We start from the raw sequence: 21,976 nt of genomic DNA on the forward strand, positions 1-21,976 counted from the left end.
AGAGGAATTTTGCTCTCAAAATTATGTAATTTCGGTTTTATTTCATGCTGACTAGCGCAATATCTATGATCAGTGCGGTATCCCCCATACTTTTTTAAACTTCAGAGTTACAAGCAAATGAGTGAGTTCAGAATAAGGCAATAATATATATTTATATATTAAAAATGAAAAGTAGCTTCAACAACTAAAGGTAAAAAAAAACAGTAAAAGAGCTGGGAAAGTTTGACCCAAAGTTCCCCAACCAGCACATAACTAGGCAAACCTAGTCATTCAGTAGCATTAGTAAAGCCAGCAATTATACAGCAGTACAAGTGCCAGACAAAGTTAACAGGAGCAGAGCACCATACAAAAGATAATGTACAATTTCTTACTTATTATATCATGTGTTTATTTTATATTATCAAAAATATATTTATATTTTGAGCTGTATAATTGTGGTTACCAAGCTTATGTTGTATTCCAAAAGTTAAAGTAGACCCTTTCATCACCGAGGAAATATCTTCTTAATAGATCTTCCAATTTGGGGTATATTTTACGTGTTCAGGCCTGTTCAGTATTCATAAACTTTTTTGTATTTTTAATCTTCTAATATTTTACTACCTCCCTGGGTATTGCTATATAAAACAAAAAGAAAAAAGAAAGAAAGAAAAAGGAAGAAAAAAAGAGAAAGAAAGAAAGAAAGAAAGAAAGAAAGAAAGAAAGAAAGAAAGAAAGAAAGAAAGAAAGAAAGAAAAAGAAAACGGAGGAAAGAAAACGGAGGAGGAGATGAAGTATACATTTTAGTCTTACCCTTCACATGTTGCCCAAATTTCAAAACACAAACAAAAAGTTCAGCCTTTTTCAACAGGGAAATTGGATGTATATAATTTTTTTTTACCAATATTCGTTTTCCAGTAAACCTTTCTCTCTTCTTTCCTGGGCAGCAGCTTCACTTACTAACATTAGCAGTTCCAATGGCTAGAGAATCGCAATTGCATGTGCATACAAATATGCATTCTGCTCATAATACAGTGCTGCTGCACGTGTTCAATCCTCAAGGAGATTTGTGTTTTGACATACACTGTAGGGCACAATTAGTGTTGTTCACAGCCTCCAAGAAAATGTGTAGACTCATCTTTGGCATAGGGGTATATTCAATTGAAGTCAAAAGCTGCCGTCTGTTGAAAAGACGGCAGTTTTCGACTTTTTTAGGTCGGAAGGGGTTCCGACCTATTCAATATAACCCCAAACTTTTCGACAAGTCAAGTAATTCGACTTGTCGAAAAGCACGTGGATCGGCGGAATAGCTGCCGATCCACGTGCTTGTGTCAAAAAAGGGGCCAAACTTTATGACCATCTCACTTCGACTTTAAAAAAAAGTCGAAGTGAGATGGGGAGAGCAGCGCCGGAGACGGGGAGAGCAGTGAGCGGCAGCTGTGATGCAGGGACTTCAGAGAGGAGGTACGGGGAGAGGCAGAGAGACTGGGGGGGAGACGGATGAGAGCCGCGGGCAGACGGGGGAGAGCAGCATTACAGCAGCGGCTATATAGTACTGCTGCTGTAGCGCTGCTCTCCCCCATCTGCCCGTGGCTCTCCCCGTCTCCCCTCCCGCATCTCAATTCGACTTTTTTAAAAGTTGAATTGAGATGTAATTGAATAGCCCAGGTCGGATGCATTCCGACAAATGAATGTCGGAATGGATCCGACTTCAATTGAATATACCCCATAGTCTGCACTCTTGCATTTGTGAAAGATTTGTAGTAGCAAGGGGTCATGAGAGCTTATCAGGCATACAATATATATCAATTATTTGGTTTTGGACCCAGTAATTGTAATTATTGGCAGATGACTACAAGTTCATAGGTGCATAATGGATGTGAGTAAGGAGGTTAGTCCACAAGTTGACGCCAAACCAGGGGTTTTATTGAAGACCTTTGCACACATCTTCGCTAGCGTATATATCTTCCGAAAATAGAAAATTCTTGACCTTTGCTCACGTATATGTCTTCCGAAAATAGAAAATTCTTGTCCATAGTTCATAAACAGTCCCTAGAAGTATATTTCTCCCCCAAAAAATTATATTTATAAACATAGTCATTTTGAGCTTGTGGAGCCTGCACACTGCACGTGCCGAGTGTCAAGCATCTGGTTTTTCCTTTATGGTTCATCTCCCTCAATTTCTTCCTAGGTCACTAAGCTATCCAATCAGTGGCGTAAGTTCGTCCTAGACGCCCGGAGGCAATATAAATACAGGTGCCCCCCTATATAGAGGCAAAAAAATAAAATTATATATATATATATATATATATACATACATACATACACACACACCACACCAATATTGATCCTGCAGGCTATATATATATTTTATATATATATATATATATATATATATATATATATATATATATATATATATATATATATATCCTGCCATTCTTTGCAAGCATAATGGCGTATGCATGAAGAAATTTCCAAAGGACAGCTCTTGCGGTGAGAGCTATTCTTTGCCATGATACAGTAGAACTTCCCGGTGTATGATCCGGAGTCCTATCTGTGCATGCGTGGGCTGATGCGCCCCACTGGGGGGTGCTGGGAGGGGTCCAATGGGAAATGTGATAGAAGCCCATCTAAAGATGGTGTTGCCCACCGCATCCAAGCCCTGGGGTCTAGGCTTGGTGGATAAGTAGTAAGCCGCCAAACCTATGAAAACTGCATTTTTGGAGGTTTGGCTGCATTTTTAACCTTGTGCTAATGATACATCCCAGCAGACCAGTGCCAGTTTAGGGTCCACATGGGCCTGGAGCTGAAAGTGAGTCTATTATGTGACCGATACTGCGGGAGGGGAGGCAATCATTTTGCTGGCTGTCGGGATTCCTAGCGGTCAGGATACCGACACCAGAATACCGTCTCACAGGTTTTATTCCCATTCGTGGGTGTCCACAACACCAATAGAGTGGGATGGGAACCACCGAGACCACTGAGTTGCGAGCGCAACAAGCAAGGGCCTTCATTGCGCACGCCCCCTGCCAGCATTCTGACGGACGGGATGCTGCTGTCAGGATGCTGACAGACGGCATCCCGTCTGTCGGTAAAACATATGTATTCCCTGCGGGAGGACAATTAATTATGGGAGGAAGATGGGGAGGGATGGTCGCGGACGGGCAGAAGGACTTGGCAAATGGGGGGGGGGCAGATGGAGTAACAGAGGTCTGGAGGACGGGATGAGGCAGAATGGGGGTCATTGTATATATGACAAAAATGCAGATTCATTAAACGGACATTGAAACGTTGCACTACTTCAATTGGTGTCAGTGTGCAAATCATTGGAGTGCTGCACCACCTCTATTTTGCTAAACTACTTTGCTGTGAGGGCACCCAATGTATTAGTCTATTATGTGGCTGTGCCAGACCCCTACCTCTATCTATATATACAAACATACATACCGTATACTGGCAGTGCACTTATACAGGGAGAAAGGGAGCATAGATGGATACCTTGTGTAGTGAAAGAAGGCTCTTCTCTCCTCCCCAATTACCGGAGGCAGAGCGCAATTAGGAAGTGGAATACAAGGCAAGCGTGGTACCAGCTCTTAAACACCGCCTCGCACGTGTGTCCATCCATCCCGTCCCCCCCTTCCCCACAGCAGCGGGGCAACGGTAGCAGCAGCTCCTCTCCTACCTCCCACAGCAGGCGCGCACCAGCGTACTCTCCTTCATTACAGGAATGAGTCAGTTCAGTGACGCAACTAGAAATTTTTCTCCCCCAAGCCAAAAAATTATTTGCCCCCCCCCCCTCCATAATTGGCAGTATAGAGTGTGTGGCTTCGTTGGGATGGGCGTGGCTTACCATAAAGGGGCGTGACATTGCAGGAAAAGACTGCGTTATACCCCAGTTTTCCAACCTGCACGCCCAGACGGGAAAGAAAAATAATCCTGATTCATGCCCCTTACATTATTTGTAATTTTTCCTCCTTATAGTAATGCCCAGTATACATTATTCCACATACTGCAGTGGCCCTTAGACATTATGCCACACACAATAATGCACATGACACAATATGCACACACCATAATGCCCACGACACATTATGCCACACACCGTAATGCCCCCGACACATTATGCCACACACCGTAATGCCCCCGACACATTATGACAGGAATCGCAATGCCCGTTATACATTATGCTACACACTGCACTGCCCCTGATACATTATACCACACACCGTAATGCCTGTGACACATTATGACAGGAATCACAATGCCCATTATACATTATGCTACACACTGCAATGCCCTTGATACATTATAGCACATACAATGTCTTTGACACAGTATAACACACACCACAATGAGCCTGAGACATTATACCACATATCACAATGCCCGCGATATAGTATACCATACACCGTAATGCCCGACACATTATGACACACACCGCAATGTCCGTGATACATTATGCCACACACCGTAATGCCCATTACACATTAAGTTCTACAGTAAGGCTTCTAATTACTTTTAAATTACCTGCTCGTTGCCAGGGGTTTCATGCTCTTGGTTCCATGCACGGTGCCAGGGGTTTTCATGCTCAGGGTGTCATGCTCGTTGCCAGGGGTTTCATGCACTGGGTGTCATGTTCGTTGCCAGCGGTTTCATGCTCTTGGTTCCATGCACGGTGCCAGGGGTTTTCATGCTCAGGGTGTCATGCTCGTTGCCAGGGGGTTCATGCACTGGGTGTCATGCTCGTTGCTAGGGGGTAGTGCTTGTTGCTAGGGCCGTGCTCCCAGTGCCACATATGCCCCCAGTGCCAGATATTCCCCCACAGTGTCAGGTATATGCCTCCAGTGCCAGGTACATGCCCCCAGTGCCAAATATACCCCCCCCAGTGCCACATATGCCCCCTCAGTGCCTGCTCCCCCCAGTGCCAAATATTCCACCACAGTGCCACATATGCCCCCTCAGTGCCTACTCCCCCACAGTGCCAGCTATATGCCCCCAGTGCCTGATATTCCTCCACAGTGCCAGGCATATGCCCCCACAGGGCCAGATATTCCCCCACAGGGCCAGGTATATGCCCCCAGTGCCAGATCTTCCCCCACAGTGCCAGGTGTATGCCCCCAGTGCCAGATATTCCCCCACAGTGCCAGGTATATGCCCCCAGTGCCAGATATTCCCCCACAGGGCCAGGTATATGCACCCAGTGCCAGGTATATGCCCCCAGTGCCAGATATTCCCCCACAGGGCCAGGTATATGCCCCCAGTGCCAGATCTTCCCCCACAGTGCCAGGTATATGCCCCCAGTGCCAAATATATCCCTCTCCCCAGTGCCACATATGCCCCCCGCCCCAGTGCCAGGTATATGCCCCCCAGTGCCAGGTATATGCCCCCCAGTGCCAGGTCTTCCCCCACAGTGCCATGTATATGCCCCCCAGTGCCAGGTATATGCCCCCCAGTGCCAGGTATATGCCCCCCAGTGCCAGGTCTCCCCCCCCCCCTCGTGCCAGGTATATACCCCCCAGTGCCAGGTATATGCCCCCCAGTGCCAGGTCTTCCCCCACAGTGCTATGTATATGCCCCCCAGTGCCAGGTATATGCCCCCCAGTGCCAGGTCTCCCCCCCCCCTCGTGCCAGGTATATGCCCCCCAGTGCCAGGTATATGCCCCCAGTGCCTGCCCCCCCCCCTTGTGTTGGAGGGACACGGAGTGCATAGAGCGTTTCTCCTGTGTCCCTCCCTGGCTCTCTCCCCCGGCTGGTCTAATACAGGAAGTGCTGGTTCGTGAGCCAATCAGAGCTCACGAACGGCACTTCCTGTATTAGACCGCCGGGGGAGAGAGCCAGAGAGGGACACAGGAGAGACGCTCTATGCGCTCCGTGTCCCTCCAACACAGCAGGGAGGGAGACCGCAGATTGACATGCGGACGCTCGTCCGCATGTCAATCTGTGTAAAGTCAGTGGCGCCACTGCGAGGCGCCCTCTGCAGGTCAGGAGCCCGGCGGCAGCCGACTCCGCTGCCTCCCGGACTTCCGCCCCTGTATCCAATAGTGAAAACCCCATCCAAATTCATCCAGTAGTTTTTGCGTGATGCCTGAACGAACAGACAGACAACCAAAAAATACAACTTTATTATATTATTACTATTATTATCCTTTATTTATATGGCACCACAAGGGATCCGCAGTGCCCAATTACAGAGTATATAAACAATTAATCGAAACAGGAAAACAATGACTTACAGTTAAAGACAATATAGGACAAATAGATGGTAAATAAACCGCTACATCAGCAGACGACACTGAAATAAGTATCAGGGTGGCAGAAAACTGTGGGATTAGGTGCAGTCGAAGATATGAGGGAAGAGGGCCCTGCTCGTGAAAGCTTACATTCTATAGGGAAGGGGCAGACAGACCGGGGTGACACAGATGGGAGAGCCTGTTTAAAGTTTTGTAGAGAGGTGGACAGTAGAAACCAGAAAGAAAGAAGTAATAATGCCACTGTATAGGTCATTGGTATGGCCTCATCTAGAATACTATGTTCAATTCTGGAGGCCATATTTTCAAAAGGATATTAATGCATTAGAGCAGAGCTGGCCAAACCGGTCCTCGAGATCTACCAACAGTTCATGTTTTCCTGGCCTCTTGGAGATCTCTAGAACTTATTCGAAAGATTTAAATCTGCACAGGATATAGCAATTATAGAGAGATAAATGGATAATATTGTTAGACCAACGTAAAAGCCTACTTTGGTAATTAGTTCAGCAAATGGTTGGTGGTGTTCCCGGAAGATAGTTATAACAACTATGAAACAACGGGTGTGGTCTTTTGGAAAGACAAAAGACAAAAAGCAACTATATGCCTTTTCCAGGGTACACTTGAAAATTGAAATTGTGAAATTATTAATACATAACTTTTATTATAGTATACTTAAAAAAGGCGAGAGCAAGCATTCATAATCTAAGAGCATTAATACTCATAAACATTGATATTCATATTTTAGGCGAAATAATGGTGTAAGTGAGCGAAAATAAATGGTCCCTCATTCCAGAAAGGACGTATTCATATCCTCTATAATAGAGATTCTAATAGAATGAGGTCACTCCCTCGGGTCTGATAGGGTCCAATAATTATTGGAACCTAGAGTCAATTCCTGACCGTGGGTCCTGAGGTTATATTGTGCGTGGGAAAATAAAATACCTACGGTACCTAGTATTCCCTGGTGGTTCCCCATCCAGGTACTGACCAGGCCCTGCAGTGCTTGGCTTCCAAGATCAGACGAGTTTGGGCATACTCAGTGCGGTCTGACCGTAGGTGGATAAGTCTCCCAGGTGCACCGTATTCCAAATATGTGGGGACCCACAGGTGTCAGTAACAGTATCGGTAAGTATTGGGCTGGTTAATTTATCAAAAAATTGTCAAGAAATCAAGTTGTGGTAAGGATATATCATTACTGTAAGCTATCTCTTTGCATTGCATTCACTGATAATCCAAAGCCCCACCCTTGTGGCCTTGCAACAATTTGTTCAAAAAGAATATATAAGAACCAAAGGGTTAACAAAAACCACACATAGGAGGCAATGCCAAATTAACATAGACAGAAGTATTGAACACAAGTATGTATTTTTCTCAAATGAAATGGGGAACACTGTAAAAGAATATGCTGCTAGATTTAGTATATAGATGTCCTAAAGGTCTCTCCACTTCCCATACATTTGTGAGCAGATGCCCAAAAAAATGTTTCAAGCAGTTTTGAATGAGGCAATGTTGTCAGCAAAAAATGGAGCTTAATAATGGCCACAACTATTTACCAACAAAACAATATGTAAACCACATAAAGTAAAATTCAGTGTATTGCCCAATACTGTGAACCCTGAAATTTATTGGATTCTTAAATCCTGGATGCATTTATCCCTTATATGCTGATCCTCATATGTCCACTCTTATGTAGTAATCCTGCACAAATATTGGTATTTGGTGCAAGAGGCCATAGATATTATAAGTGCAGAAAAGGAACCAGAACTCCACCATATCCTCTATTGGCTGGGTATTGTGTGGTGATCCCTATGGATAAAGAGAGGAGAGCCCTGGTTGGGCAAAAAGGCCCCGTATTCCGGCCAAGGCCGATGACAGTCTTACCCAACCTGGGAGAGGTGTTCCTGGGCCAAGGGACGAATTCAGGAGCCGAGGAGTGAGGTGCCGGCGGCCGCGGTCCGTGCGACCGGAAGTTCGGGTACCGGAACCGAAAGTGACACGCGTTTCGCTCCGAGAGCTTGGTCACATGATCGCCTGCTCTCGGAGCTCCCCGCTGCCTTTCTTAAAGGGGTGGATGGCCTATCAAAGATGAGAGGGGTGTCACAGACACGCCCATACTCACCTTAGTTTGTAAATTAGGAAATAATGGTATAAATTTGGAAAGGCTGGGACTGATTAATTTCGGGAAGGAATGATCATTAAAGACATGAGATACAACAACATTTTGTGTACTGGTTTCTTAAGTTTGGAGAGCAGGTGATGATTATAATTATGAATATGGAGAAAATTATGTATATAATGCATATAATGCACAAAACGTTAGGTGGGCATGAGTATAAGCCTAAGAAAAGGGGGGAAGAAAGGGGATATTTTTTAATAATTGAGTATAATTGATGCTGAGGATATGGTAAAAAATCCCTGGGCTGAAACAGTATTAATTATATACTAGTAGACAGTTGCTTAATTGAAAAAAGAAAGAAAAAATATTAAATAAAAAAAAAATTGAAAAAAAAATTGAAAAATATGAAAAATTACATTTGTAAAAAATATATATGTATCTGTGACCAATGTGCAAACATATATCCTATTATGGGGGATTAAAATAGGTGAATGTGGTGAAAGATGAAGGAATGAGAATCTATATTATGTTATGCTGTGTGAAAAGAGGGGCAGCATTAGAAAACCATACTCGTGGGTTAGATAGTTGAAACCCCGGAATGGGGCTAAACGTATAATCAAAGCTAGCTTGGTATTGTGTTGGTTGCAGGTATAAAAGTTTATGGAGAGTGAAGGTGAGAGGAGAATGGAATGAACTGGAATTGGTGGGGAGTTGGAATAAGTGACAACCCTATGGATGCGGTGGAAAGGGGTGAGTGGATGGGAGAATGATGGGGGGGGGGAGTGGGGAGGGGAAAAAATAAAAAAATAAAAAGGGGGGGAAAGGGGAGGGGGGAGAGGAAAGAAGGGATAGAAAAGAGTGTAAGGGAAAAGGAACAAAGGGGAGGTTTGTATAAAAAGGGGAGGTTTGTATAAAAAGGGGGGGTAGCTTGAGGAGAATGGATTGGGTGGGGAGAAAAGTGGGGAGATGGGTGATGGAAGGGAGATAGGGGCAAAAGTGTAGGGTGGTTTGGAAGAGGTGGGGCAGGAGTTCATGTTGGTGAAGTAAGTGATCTGAATGTGCAGATTGCAGGTAGGGAAAAGGGTAAGGTCTGATGATGATTATCAGTGAATGCAATGCAAAGAGATAGCTTACAGTAATGAAATATCCTTACCACAACTTGATTTCTTGACAATTTTTTGATAAATTAACCAGCCCAATACTTACCGATACTGTTACTGACACCTGTGGGTCCCCACATATTTGGAATACGGTGCACCTGGGAGACTTATCCACCTACGGTCAGACCGCACTGAGTATGCCCAAACTCGTCTGATCTTGGAAGCCAAGTACTGCAGGGCCTGGTCAGTACCTGGATGGGGAACCACCAGGGAATACTAGGTACCGTAGTTATTTTATTCTCCCACGCACAATATAACCTCAGGACCCACGGTCAGGAATTGACTCTAGGTTCCAATAATTATTGGACCCTATCAGACCCGAGGGAGTGACCTCATTCTATTAGAATCTCTATTATAGTGGATATGAATACGTCCTTTTTGGAATGAGGGACCATTTATTTTCGCTCACTTACACCATTATTTCGCCTAAAATATGAATATCAATGTTTATGAGTATTAATGCTCTTAGATTATGAATGCTTGCTCTCGCCTTTTTTAAGTATACTATAATAAAAGTTATGTACAGGTTGAGTATCCCATATCCAAATATTCCGAAATACGGAATATTCCGAAATACGGACTTTTTTTGCATGAGATTGAGATAGTGAAACCTTTGTTTTTTGATGGCTCAATGTACACAAACTTTGTTTAATACACATAGGTATTAAAAATATTGTATTGAATGACCTTCAGGCTGTGTGTATAAGGTGTATGTGAAACATAAATGAATTGTGTGAATGTACACACACTTTGTTTAATGCACAAAGTTATAAAAAATATTGGCTAAAATTACCTTCAGGCTGTGTGTATAAGGTGTCAATGTAACATAAATGCATTATGTGCTTAGATTTAGGTCCCATCATCATGATATCTCATTATGGTATGCAATTATTCCAAAATACGGAAAAATCCCATATCCAAAATACCTCTGGTCCCAAGCATTTTGGATAAGGGATACTCAACCTGTATTAATAATTTCACAATTTCAATTTTCAAGTGTACCCTGGAAAAGGCATATAGTTGCTTTTTGTCTTTTCAAAAGACCACACCCGTTGTTTCATAGATCTCTAGAACTGTCAGTTAGGAATGAATACAGCAAATCTTAATCAGTAACGACTACACCTGTGCACCAGCTAGGTGACCTGTAAAATGTGAAGTGTTGGTAGATATCGAGGACTGGTTTGGCCAGCCCTGCATTAGAGACTGTACAAAGAAGGGCAAAATGGTGCATGTCCTACATCACAAAACATACCCAGAAAGACTAAAAAAATCTCAATATGTATAGTTTGGAGCAGAGAAGGGAAAGGGGGGTCATGATAGAAACTTTCAAATATATCAAGGGTTTTAACAAAGTCCAGGAGGGAAACATTCTCCAAATGAAGAGGAGCAATAGGACACAAGGACATGCACTGAGACTGGAGGAGGGGAGGTTCAGGGGAAATTTGAGGAAAAATTCCTTCACAAAAATGGTAGTGGACAAGTGGGATAGCCTCCCATCAGAGGTGGTAGAGGCTAAGAAGGTAGAGCAATTTAAACATGCATGGGATAGACATAAGGATAGCCTTACAAAGAAATAAGGATCAAATAAGCTTTAAGATAAAAATATGGTAATAAAAAGGGGCAGACTAGATCAGCTAAGTGGTTCTCATCTGCCGTCAAATTCTATGTTTCTAAGAGTCTGAGGGGGAGAGGTAGAGAATTCCAGAGAAAGGGATCCACATGTGAAAAATCTTGGATGTAAGAGTGAGAGGAGGTAATCAGTAGGCAGGAGAGGCTGCGTGCATTAGCAGAGTGAAGAGGATGGGTGGGAGTGTAAAAGGATATAAGGTCAGAGATGTAAATGGGAGAAGAGTGGGTGAGGGCTTTGTAAGTGAGTGTGAGAAGCTTGAATTGGATTCTAAAAAGGAAGGGGGGCCAGTGAAGAGCTTGTAGGAGAGGGGAGGTGGACATAGTGTGTTTGGTGAGGAAGATAAGCCGGGCTGCAGCATTGAGGATAGACTGGAGTGGAGAGAGGCATTTGTCAGGGATGCCAGTCAGGAAGAGATTACAGTAGTCTAGTCTGGAGATGACAGGATAGTGGATAAGGGTCTTAGTAGCATCCTGGGTGAGAAAGGGTCTGATACTGGAATTATTTTTAGATGAAAACGGCAGGTGCTGAATGTGTGGTTTTAAGGAGAGGGAGCTGTTAAGGAATACTCCAAGACAGAACACTTGGGGGCTAGAGGAGATACTTGTGCAATCAAAAGTTAATGAAATTGTGGGAGGTGAGGTTGTGCAGGAGGGTGGGAAGATGATAAGCTCAGTCTTAGACATGTTAAGTTTAAGAAAGCGCTGGGACATTCAAGAATAGATAGCAGAGAGACAGTTGGAGATACGTGTGAAGAGAGTGGGGGAGAGGTCCAGAGAAGAAAGTTAGATTTGAGTATAATCAGCATATAGATGATATTGGGAGTCAAAAGGATTAATGCGATCACCGAAAGAGTAGGTATAGAGAGAGAAAAGGAGAGGACCGAGGACAGAACCTTGGGGGACACCTACCGTTAGTGGTAGTGGGGGAGGGGGAGGTAAAGTCATGAGAGGATACAGAGAAGGATTGGTCAGATAGGTAGGAAGACAGCCAAGAGAGGGAAGTATTATGTAGATCAATGGAGTGATTGGCAGAAGGAGAGGGTTGTCCACAGTGTCAAAACCAGCAGAGAGGTCAAGAAGAATAAGCAGAGAGTAGTGGCACTTATAGTTGGCAGCATGGAGGTCATTGCAAACTTTTGTGAGGGCAGTTTCAGTGGAGTGGAGGGACAGAAGCCAGACTGGAATGGGTCAAGCAGTGAGTGTGTGAGGAAAGAAAGGCAGTAAGGCAGTTGTAGACAATACGCTCAAGGTGTTTAGACGCAAATGAGAGGAGAGAGATGGGTCGGTATTTGGAGAGGGAGTTTGGATCAAGGGTAGATTTTTTAAGAATAGGGGAGATAAGTGCATGCTTCAAGGCAAAGGGACAGTGCCTGATAAGAGGGCAAGATTGAGAAGGTGGGCAAGATGGAAACAGGCAGAAGGAGAGAGGTAGCGGAGGAGGTGGGAGGGGATATGGTCAAGTGGGGAGGTGGTGGGGTGGGAGGAACAGATGAGGGCCATGACTTCCTCACCAGATACATGGGAGAAAGATGTGGTAAGGGATAGGTGTTGGCTTGTTGCTGATTGGTGGGATGTGATGTCTTCATGCATGGAGTCAATTTTGGATGTGAAGTAAGTGGCAAAATCAAGATTAGAGAGTGATGAGGGGAGACCAGGTGGGGGTGGGCAGAGGAGAGAGTTGAGAGTGGCAAAAAGGCACCAAGGGTTGGAAGACTGGGAGGAGATGAGATTCTTGAAGTCCTTCTGCTGCGATGGCTCTGCTGTTGTATATCGTATATGGCTTGGTAAGATGAAATGCCAGACCAAAATGTATTTATTTACCAGTTATTTATATGGCGCACACATATTCCGCAGCGCTTTACAGAGAATATTTGGCCATTCACATACGTCCCTGCCCCAGTGGAGCTTACAGTCTATGGGGGTAATTCAGACATGATCGTAGCAGCAAATTTGTTAGCAGTTGGGCAAAACCATGTGCACTGCAGGGGAGGCAGATGTAACATGTGCAGAGAGAGTTAGATCTGGGTGGGGAGTGTTCAAACAAATCTAAATTGCAGTGCAAAAATAAAGCAGCCAGTATTTACCCCGCACAGAAACAAACTTACCCACCCAAATCTAACTCTCTCTGCACATGTTATATCTGTCCCCCCCCTCCCCCCCTGCAGTGCATATGGTTTTGCCCAACTGCTAATAAATTAGCTGCTACGATCAGGTCTGAATTCCCCCCTATATTCCTTACAACATGTACACGCATTCACACTAGGGTTAATATTTGTTGCAAGTCAATTAATCTACCAGTATATTTTTGGATTGTGGGAGGAAACCGGAGTACCCGAAGGAAACCCACGCAAGCACAGGGAAAATATACAAACTCCACACAGTTAGGGCCATGGTGGGAATTACACCTATCACCTCAGTGCTGTGAGGCAGTAATGCTAACCATTACACCATCCGTGCTGCCCCAAAATGTTGCAAAATTGAATTAATGCAAAATTAATTGGAAGCCTTCCATGTTACTCTAAACTTTAATATCTATAAAAATTTGATGCATATTTAACAATTATTTGGAGAGTGCCTATTTCATTGGATGTTATATATATATATATATATATATATATATATATATAGAGAGAGAGAGAGAGAGAGAGAGAGAGAGGGAGAGGGAGAGAGAGAGAGAGAGAGAGAGAGAGAAAGAGAGAGAGAGATAACAGGGTACAGGTGATAGAAGAAAACCAGCAGCCAATATAATAAGGTATCAAGCCCTCCTGGGTTAAGTATTGTACAGCCGTACAGCATTGTGACACTCCAATAACACAGTGACAGACTTGGTCATATGAAGACTCACCTCCAGTCTAATCAGCCTGCCCATTAAGTCTGGTAACTCAGACATTTGAAGTTATTGTGGTTGATGGGTCATGCACAATAACACAGACGTGATGTAACTGTGGAGGATGAGTCATCGCAATGGAATATACTGCGCTATATAAAAAACTGTTAATAAAATAAATGCACAAATAACATTCAGTTAAGAGACAGCTTGTAGTGTTTAACAGTTTAACTACTTCAAAAGTACTTATTTATCAATGCTATTTGCGAAAACTTAGGATTTTAATTAACTACCAGTAAATCCTTTTCTCGTAGTCTGTAGAGGATATTGGGAATCTATTTAGTACCATGGGGTATAGACGGCTCCACTGGGAGCCCTGGGCACTTTAAGAATTTGATAGTGTGCGCTGGCTTCTCCCTCTATGACCCTCCTACCAGACTCAGTCTAGGAAACTGCCTGAGGAGACGGACATACTTTGAGAGAAGTATAGATAAGAAAAGTGGTTGAGATTATGAACCAGCACACAGAAGAATAGGAAAGCCATGCTAACCAAACTTGAAACATGAACAGCAACAGCTGAACAAACCAGAATACTTAACCAAGTAACAGTGCAGGAAGAACGAAGCAACGGGCGGTCGCCCAGTATCCTCTACGGACTAGGAGAAAAGGCTTTACCGGTAGGTAACTAAATCCTATTTTCTTACGTCCAAGAGGATACTAGGGTCCACATTAGTACCATGGGGATGTACCAAAGCTCCCAAACTGGGTGGGAGAGTGCTGAGGTTCCTGCATAACTGATTGACCAAACTGAAGGTCAAAGTATCGAACTTGTTAAACTTTGCAAACGTGTTCGAACCTGACCAAGTAGCTGCTTGGCAGAGCTGTAAAACCGAGACACCCCGGGCAGCCGCCCAAGAGGAACCCACCGACCTAGTAGAGTGGGCCTGTACAGATTTTGGAATCGGCAATCCTGCAGTGGAAGAAGCATGCTGGATAGTGAGCCTGATCCAGCGTGCAATTGACTGCTTTGAAGCAGGACACCCAATATTATTGGGATCATAGAGAACGAACAGCGAATTGGATTTTCTGTGACGAGCTGTTCTCTTTACATACACCTTCAAAGCCCTCACAACATCCAAAGACTTTGAAGCAGCAGAGGTGTCCGTCACAGCCGGAACCACAACAGGGTAGTTTATGTGAAAAGTGGTCACCACCTTAGGAAGAAATTGCTGACGAGTTCTGAGTTCAGCTCTGTCCTCATGGAAAATTAAGTAGGGACTCTTGTTAAACAAAGCCCCTAGTTCCGACACACGTCTTGCTGAGACCAAGGCCAACAGTGTGATTGTCTTCCACGTAAGGTACTTTACATCAACCTCCTGTAATGGTTCAAACCAGTCCGATTGGAGGAACTGCACCACCAAATTGAAATCCAAGGTGCCGCGGGAGGCACAAAGGGAGGCTGGATGTGCAGAACACCTTTCAAGAACGTCTGGACCTCAGGGAGAGAAGCCAATTGTTTCTGAAAGAAAATAGACAAAGCCAAAATCTGAAATCAAAGTTCACAAATTGCAGATGCGCGCTCCTTCTGGGAATAACTTCTAATGTATAACCCTGGGGATCTTCCGCCACTCCTTTGGTCTCAAGATTAAACACACTTCATCTTCAACACTTTATATCCCCATGTCCATATCCCTCAAATAAAAACAGAGGTGGGAGATAATAGTGAAGTACAGTTTTAATAGAGAAATGGTACAGTAAAAACCACTCAACGAACAATTTTCAATGGCAATCCACCACAATCTAAGGTCAGAGTGTGCGTACCACGATACGAGGAGTGTCATACGATGCCCACCCAATAGCACTTATAAATCAGGTACCTCCCGGGATATCAGCACCCTTACGCCACTGGTCAGGAACCTTCCTCCTCGCATTTGGTCTGCTGCAATCTGTGCCAAAGGTGGTATCTTGGTGGTAGCAACGGAACCTAAGCATAGGCCCACATCCACTCCTGACTGCAGAAAAAGCAGGAGACATCCCAGATGAAATTCCACTGCGCAATATTGTCTGCTCTCACACCAAGAGACATACTTCTTCCGTATACGGTAGTAATGTTTAGACATTACCCCTTTCCTGGCTTGGATCATAGTCAGGATGACCTTGTCAGGAATCCCTCTCATTGGCTAGGATCAGCCGTTTAACCTCCATGCCGTTAAACGTGGTATGTCTTGATAGACGAATGGGCCCTATTGCAGAAGATCCTCGCGAAGAGGCAGATGCTACAGATCTTTGAGGCGCATCTCCAGAAGGTCCGTGTACCAGGCCCTTCTTGGCCAGTCTGGAGCAATGAGTATTGCTTGAACCTTTTCCTTTCTTATTCTTTTTAGAATTCTTGGGATCAGAGGAAGTGGAGGAAACACGTACACCATCTGGTAGACCCATGGAGTCATCAGAGCGTCTACCTCCCACTGCCAGTGGGTCTCTCAACCTGGAACAATACCGCTTGAGCTTCTTGTTGAGATGAGAAGCCAGCATGTCGATCTGTGGATATCCCCACCGACGTGTCAAGAACCTGAACACTTATGGGTGAAGGCTCCACTCCCCCGGGTGCAGGTTGTGTCTGCTGAGGAAGTCCGCTTCCCAGTTGTCTACTCCCGGAATGAAGACCACCGACAATGCCACGGCATGTTTTTCCACCCAGAGGACAATTCTTGACACCTCTGACATTGCTGCAGAGAGTAGTGGCACTTATAGTTGGCAGCATGGAGGTCATTGCAAACTTTTGTGAGGGCAGTTTCAGTGGAGTGGAGGGACAGAAGCCAGACTGGAATGGGTCAAGCAGTGAGTGTGTGAGGAAAGAAAGGCAGTAAGGCAGTTGTAGACAATACGCTCAAGGTGTTTAGAGGCAAATGAGAGGAGAGAGATTGGTCGGTATTTGGAGAGGGAGTTTGGATCAAGGGTAGATTTTTTAAGAATAGGGGAGATAAGTGCATGCTTCAAGGCAAAGAGACAGTGCCTGATAAGAGGGCAAGATTGAGAAGGTGGGCAAGATGGAAACAGGCAGAAGGAGAGAGGTAGCGGAGGAGGTGGGAGGGGATATGGTCAAGTGGGGAGGTGGTGGGGTGGGAGGAACAGATGAGGGCCATGACTTCCTCACCAGATACATGGGAGAAAGATGTGGTAAGGGATAGGTGTTGGCTTGTTGCTGATTGGTGGGATGTGATGTCTTCATGCATGGAGTCAATTTTGGATGTGAAGTAAGTGGCAAAATCAAGATTAGAGAGTGATGAGGGGAGACCTGGTGGGGGTGGGCAGAGGAGAGAGTTGAGAGTGGCAAAAAGGCACCAAGGGTTGGAAGACTGGGAGGAGATGAGATTCTTGAAGTCCTTCTGCTGCGATGGCTCTGCTGTTGTATATCGTATATGGCTTGGTAAGATGAAATGCCAGACCAAAATGTATTTATTTACCAGTTATTTATATGGCGCACACATATTCTGCAGCGCTTTACAGAGAATATTTGGCCATTCACATACGTCCCTGCCCCAGTGGAGCTTACAGTCTATGGGGGTAATTCAGACATGATCGTAGCAGCAAATTTGTTAGCAGTTGGGCAAAACCATGTGCACTGCAGGGGAGGCAGATGTAACATGTGCAGAGAGAGTTAGATCTGGGTGGGGAGTGTTCAAACAAATCTAAATTGCAGTGCAAAAATAAAGCAGCCAGTATTTACCCTGCACAGAAACAAACTTACCCACCCAAATCTAACTCTCTCTGCACATGTTATATCTGTCCCCCCCCTCCCCCCCTGCAGTTCATATGGTTTTGCCCAACTGCTAATAAATTAGCTGCTACGATCAGGTCTGAAGTACCCCCTATATTCCTTACAACATGTACACGCATTCACACTAGGGTTAATATTTGTTGCAAGTCAATTAATCTACCAGTATATGTTTGGATTGTGGGAGGAAACCGGAGTACCCGAAGGAAACCCACGCAAGCACAGGGAAAATATACAAACTCCACACAGTTAGGGCCATGGTGGGAATTACACCTATCACCTCAGTGCTGTGAGGCAGTAATGCTAACCATTACACCATCCGTGCTGCCCCAAAATGTTGCAAAATTTAAGTAATGCAAAATTAATTGGAAGCCTTCCATGTTACTCTAAACTTTAATATCTATAAAAATTTGATGCATATTTAACAATTATTTGGAGAGTGCCTATTTCATTGGATGTTATATATATATATATATATATATGTGTATGGGGTGAACTGACAGCGCCAGAAAAATTTGTAGATAAAGTTTTTCACTGTATGTCTATTATACTCCCTATGAAATGTTAGTTCTCTACGATACCACTCCCCTTTCTTTATGGGGCGTCTGCTCAATCTTAAATAAAACCTACACTTGTACGTGTGTAGGAAAAAGAGATTTTCGAAAAAGTGGATAAGATCAGAGCGACCACCGGTGGTAAAAAAGTATAAAACTAGAGATATATATTTAAAAGCACAGGCGGGATTTATTTAAAACGAACGTAATCAGTTAAAAAAATTCTTTGACACACATGTCAACAATATAAAAGGTATTTTTTTCTAAAAAAGTTTTCTGTTTAAAAGTATACAGTAAAATATATTCAGAAAAAAGGCATACAAAAAGACACAAATGAGTACTAAAAACAGGTCCTCATGGTCGTAATATAGGTATCATGCGAGGTATAAATATATCTAAAATTAGTTAAAAAAAGAGAAGTGATGAATATAATGAACAGCTTATCTTTGGATTTTCAGTAATGGCAGGAATCACCCAGGTGATTCCTGCCATTACTGAAAATCCAAAGATAAGCTTTGGATTTTAAATATATATCTCTAGTTTTATACTTTTTTACCACCGGTGGTCGCTCTGATCTTATCCACTTTTTCGAAAATATATATATATATATATGTGTACTGGAAAGATATCAGCGCCACGGATGCAGTATCTTATGTGTTAACACTAGAATGGGAACCCTACAGGTAGTGTGACAAAAAACTGCTTGATATGTTTGCACTCCCTTTTGTATCTCAGGGTGTCAGCTCGTTACCTCAAATAGATATAGGTATTGGTACCGTTACCTATGAAAGTGGTTATGTGGACAAGGGATGAGGTGGTAGAGAGCGACCAAAGGTGCCAAATAATTGTTAAAAGCAGTGTGATGTTATAAAAAAAGGGGTATACAAATTTATTGCAGTGGAACGCACTATACAAAACTGGTTATAAAATCATACAAGCTCATATAAAAAAGATATATATATGACTCATGTAAAAAACATAAAAAATAAAAAATTTTACAATTTAAAAAAGAGGAAGAAAAGAAAAAGGCATGGTGACATAAAACACATGTGTTGTTAAAAAATCTTAGAAGTATCACTCCGGTATAGAAGGTAAAAAATACTTAAAAAAGGTTTAAAAGGCACATGGGAATAAAAAAAAAACTTTCAAAAGATTTTAAAAAGAGGAATCAAGAATAGCTTAACTTAGTAGTGAGGTTGTGATCAAGGAGTAGCACCCAACGCGTTTCGTCCTATCTGGACTTCATCAAGGGGTAATTTGAGACTAGAGACAAACCATACTTATATATCCAAAATAAAAGGAAGTGATGTCCACATCACTTCCTGTGATCAATTAGCATAACTATTCAGATAATGTAAAAAATAGGTGGTAACACACTATATGAGATGCAGATATTGATTTGAGCCTTGGAGAGGAAAAAACGAGTGAGAAACAATAATAGAAACAACTAAAATTCATAATAGACGCTCAGAGCCGCAGACTTCCGGTCCGGGCTCTGCGTGACGTCATATCCGCCCCACATCCGGTGTCCGGCGCATCGTACTGCGCCTGCGTTGTTCTTGTGCGGCGGAGGTTGCTGTGTTGTTGATTCCCTCTGGACGGTTGCCTGGTTACCCGGCGGGCTTGTTATGTGGAAACATCAAAATCTTGCGGCAGCCATTTTCTTGTAGTCTGAATGCACGGCGGACATTCTTAGGTAATATGAGAAAGACTTGTGGCGGACATGCTTTGAGAGTCTGTATTAACAGAGTATCGTCTGTATGTAAAAACTGGATCCACAACTGGGTCAGCTCCGGATTGAGTATAAAACAGAAGAAGGATAGATTCAGTGTAAATGGTCAATAATTATAAATATGAAAGAAACAGTTGCTTCATTAAAACTGTATGGAAATTAGGGATTCTTAGGTTTTTTAGGATAGAATACTTAATAATAGCCCATAAGAGGACCAACATGGGAAATTTATAAGTGGAAAAATTATGATCCTATGTACATATAAGTATTATATAAAAAAATATAAAAAAATATATATATATAAAAAAAATATATATACATAAAAATATATATAAAAAAAATATATATATAAAAAAATATCCAAAAAATATACAGAGTCTGCAAATGAGGATGCACTAAAATAAATATAGTAATTTCCATACTTTGGAAATATCTTAAGACGTCATTCATGAGTTGCTGCATATACACAGTTTTTCATCATGCATTTACAACACCCGGTCTTCCAAGTGGGTCTCCCATCCTTGTACTAGCCGAGCCCAGCCTTGCTTAGCTTCCAAGTTCGGACGGTATTGGGCGTCTCCAGACTGGTATGATTGTAATAGTAATAAGGAGAGGCCTTTAGTGTATGCAGCAGACTGATGACGAGAGATATTCGCTAATTTAGAGTATGGTTTTAGTAAAGCAGGGACCCGGACATAGATAAATAATGTAGAAAGACAGGGAGGCAGCATATATCAATAAAATAAGGGTTGAGATCGGGATATTGCTGGGTTTGGGATTCCTTATGCAATCTTTTCTTACAGCACCTGGTCTCCCCTGGAGGTCACCCATCCAGGTACTGGCCAGGCCCAACACTGCTTCGCTTCCAAGATCGGCCGGAATTGGGCATGTCCAATGTGGTATGGCTGTAATGAGGAAGCAGAGGTTCCTTGTAAACCAGAGACAGGGAGGGAAGATAGGTGGGGAAAGGGGAGGGGGGGGGGGGCGGAGGTAGGAGAGAGTGTGGAACCAAGATTGTATGAAGGAGCGATGGCTTACGTTACAAGAAGGGTGCTATCTCGTATCCTTCATTGAAGCCGTCCGGATGGAGAGTGTTCAATTCATAAATCCAGAACATTTCTCTCCTAGAGAGGAGGTTGGAAAGGTCTCCTCCTCTTTCTCCCAACGATACCAATTCGATACCTTTAAAAGTCAATGACTCTGGATCCGAGTTGTGGCATTGATGGAAATGTCTTGATACTGCGTGTGTGAGGACTTTGTTCTTTATATTCCTGATATGTTCTTGGATACGAAGTTTCAGGATTCTTTTGGTTTTGCCAATATACTTCAGACCACAGGGACATTCCAGAAGATATATTACAGATGGTGTGTTACAATTGATGAACTGTTTAATTCGATATTCCTTCTTAGTGGTAGTGTTGTTAAAGGATTTCCTGTTGCGATGAAGGTATTTACAAATGTTGCACTTTCCACACTTAAAGCTGCCTACACATTTTGGCATGGGGTTCCTAGTTTCAGGGTTTCTTAGCATGCTAGGTGCCACCAGGTCCTTCAAACTTTGCGACTTTCGGAAAACTAGTTTGGGTTCTTGAGTAAGGTATTCCTTTAAAATGGGGTCCATTAGTAAGATATGCCAGTGTTTTTTGAGTGTTTGTTTGATAAATTTCTCATGTCTGCTGTATGTCGTGATGAACTTAACATTCTCGTCCATATTTTCCTTAACTTTGTACTTCAGAAGTTCGCCCCTTTCCAATTCTTTGGTTCTAGCCATAGCTCCTTCCAAGAGTTGTGCAGGGTACCCCTTTTCCTTGAATCTCTCCTTATAGATTTCCAGTTGCTGATCCCTTTCTTCATTTCTCTTACAGTTACGTGCTACTCTGTTGAACTGGGAGAAAGGGATGTTGTCTTTCCACTGTTGTCGGTGATTACTCTTGTAGTGCACGTAGCTATTCATAT

The 21,976-nt window shown here is 43.3% G+C and overlaps 1 protein-coding gene, 1 long non-coding RNA gene and 4 pseudogenes across 2 annotated transcripts in view; 1 reads left to right on the forward strand and 5 right to left on the reverse strand.

Moving 5' to 3' along the window:
- LOC134970057 (uncharacterized) overlaps window positions 1–21,976 on the reverse strand; it is a 102,720-nt gene that overhangs the window by 46,214 nt on the left and 34,530 nt on the right. The gene's annotated exons all lie outside the window — the stretch shown is intronic.
- Window positions 1,881–21,976, reverse strand: part of LOC134970058 (uncharacterized) — a 30,802-nt gene continuing 10,706 nt past the window's right edge. Inside the window, exon 2 of the long non-coding RNA XR_010189634.1 lies at window positions 1,881–2,240. This is a non-coding gene — a long non-coding RNA (uncharacterized LOC134970058). The remainder of the gene's footprint in view (window positions 2,241–21,976) is intronic.
- On the reverse strand, window positions 7,167–7,285 carry LOC134971153 (5S ribosomal RNA; annotated as a pseudogene).
- Window positions 9,617–9,735, forward strand: LOC134971353 (5S ribosomal RNA; annotated as a pseudogene).
- Window positions 20,503–20,621, reverse strand: LOC134971437 (5S ribosomal RNA; annotated as a pseudogene).
- LOC134970596 (5S ribosomal RNA) lies at window positions 20,815–20,933 on the reverse strand (annotated as a pseudogene).

The sequence above is a fragment of the Pseudophryne corroboree genome, chromosome 11 (genome assembly GCF_028390025.1).
Source record: "Pseudophryne corroboree isolate aPseCor3 chromosome 11, aPseCor3.hap2, whole genome shotgun sequence".
NCBI lineage: Eukaryota > Metazoa > Chordata > Amphibia > Anura > Myobatrachidae > Pseudophryne > Pseudophryne corroboree.